General features: G+C 40.0%; 1 pseudogene; it reads right to left on the reverse strand.

Moving 5' to 3' along the window:
* LOC112072569 (disks large-associated protein 3-like) overlaps positions 1 to 2,500 on the reverse strand; it is a 35,822-nt pseudogene that overhangs the window by 27,626 nt on the left and 5,696 nt on the right.

The raw sequence follows: 2,500 nt of genomic DNA on the forward strand, positions 1-2,500 counted from the left end.
GGGACAGCAGAGTGCGCTAGTAACACTGTCGTCGAGCCACCAACAAGAGGGGAAGATGGTGAATTCATCGCTTGTCTTTTACAATGTCTCTGGTAATATGGCCAAAGTACAGAGAATGGAGACGCGTCAGAAATGGAACCTTAGTCTTCATATGGTAATGAATGTATCTGTTAAAATTCTCCATGTGAAGGATGATTCACAAAAGATAGAGGGGGAACCTATATGCTAGTAGAATGGGTGGACTAAACAACAAACTCGTCACCGATGACGTAATGTATGTCAGCCTCACCTGACACTCAGTATAGAATCCTAAGTCATGGAGTGGGGACAGGAGAAGATATGCAACGGGGTTCTATTTTCAAATGTTGAGAATGGGGCTAGAATATATGAGTTGAGCAATATGATAAAGAGCAACTCTGCTTAATATTGAGCGATAAGGGTAATGTTTTATGGTAAGCTACGAGTATCCAGGACTGCATGTTTTAGAACCTGCGGACTCCACTCTCTCCAGTATCTTAAGAAGAACCACACCGGAAGAACTAAAAGCAGAAGTAGAGGAGTTATAAGGAGCAGAAGATGTCACTCGAAGAATTAACTTACCTGTATTAATAGCTCCATACAGCTGGTAATACATCTGCGTATGACTGGTGCAGTGAAGGTTATGGTTCATTGGCATGACAAATCTGTGAGTTGTTTTTCCCCATTTCGCTAACCTTATTTGGATATTGGACAGTGATGTGGATGTGAATAGTATTGCATGCTGTCAATCTATAGTTGATGAGATTCAGTCATTGCACACTTGTGAGAGCTGCGCTAGCTACCCTCATCATCTTAATGAAGAATATGACAAGAGTAATGCGAAGTATAATTAGCATATATTTCTCAGGTGATATCAGATAATGCCACTATCTAAATACATTTCCTGTCTGTTAGAGATGTAGTGATAGAGAATTTGGTGGCTAGAGATAAGTACAAAATAGCACGTATTTAACATAGCGCCGTTGAAAGCTTCACATAAAATACGTTATAACATTTTAATGCGATGTTTATAAGTAATAATCTCTCGACAGATAAAGTGAGAGAAATATACTCCTGGTTAGCGTAAGCACAGGAGAAAAAAATATTATGTGCCCACGACAGTTTGCTGCATTAACTTTTAGGGATTAATGAACATGGAAGAGGATTGCTTAGGCACCGTAGTGCATGTGAAATAGCAAATTAGATTGAAACTTTGGATGAATAGCGGCCAAATTGAATCGCCTCCTAGGACTACTAAGTCCCAGATGCTAATATATGCATATATTATACGTATTGGATAGAAAACACTCCTGCAGTTTTCTAAAACTGTTTGAATTATGTCTGTGAGTTTAACAGAACTCAATGGCAGGTTACACTTCCTAAACAGGAAGTGGAAATTCTGATGCTGGTGATATTCAAGCTCATGGGGCGCCTGTTCAAATCCGAGTAAGATATGGATCTGTTTTGCGACTTCTTTACGCCTTCCACAGCTGTCAACAGTCTGTAGAAGCGTTCGAATGAAGCTTAATCCTGTGTGGTGGGTGGGCCGGATGAGAGGGGGAATGGAAGTCAGTGGTCGGCAGATTGCCAGTTCCTGGTCATCGCCGCATTCCATCATTGATATCGTCAACCACGTCCATTACTTCTAACAGACACAAAGGGGACTGCTGCCGGTATGGAATCGTGTATTGGATATATATGATAAACAACATCCAAGAATTGATTCTCTAGCTTGTTTTGGGGGCCAGTTTATTCGATCTGGTAATATAACGAGGTGGTGTCGCAGCTTTTCCGTTCCGATATCGTTTGCGGGGGGACTGTGTTGCAACGAGCGTTTGGAATGTGTACTAAAGCGCTATAGCAAAGTAGGCTACCTTGGACATAAATAATTGAACATTATCGATACAAAACAAACAATTTATTTGTGGAACTAGATTCTCTGGGAGTGCATTCTGATAAGATCATAAAGGTAAGGGAGATATTTATGGATGTGATTTCGTATTCTGTTGACTGTTGACGTAGTTTCTGTTTTTTTATAGGAGCGCCGTCTCAGATTTTGCATGGTGTTGCTTTTGGTCCGCTAAAGTTGTTTTTTGGAAATCTGACACAAGAGGGAATGCACTTAAGAACAAGGGTGTACTCTTTAATTCTATGCCTAAAACATGTTATCTTGAGTCATCAAAAGTGTATGATGATATTCTGTTATTAGATTGTGGCTCTCTGCAATTCTCCGGCATAGTTTGGAGGCATTCTGAACATTGGCGCCCAATTGTAACCAAGAATTTGGTATATAAATATGCACATTATCAACCAAACTAACATGTATGTGCTGTAACATGTATGATCCATGAACAACTAGTGGTGCATGCGTCTATGACAGATCATCAAAGGTTTAGTAGATTAATTTATCATTATGTTGACAGAAACGTTCTAGAAACGACCACTAAGGAGCGTGTTTCCCTGGATTGATCAATTTTCTTGT

Source organism: Salvelinus sp. IW2-2015, unplaced genomic scaffold (genome assembly GCF_002910315.2).
Source record: "Salvelinus sp. IW2-2015 unplaced genomic scaffold, ASM291031v2 Un_scaffold1962, whole genome shotgun sequence".
NCBI lineage: Eukaryota > Metazoa > Chordata > Actinopteri > Salmoniformes > Salmonidae > Salvelinus > Salvelinus sp. IW2-2015.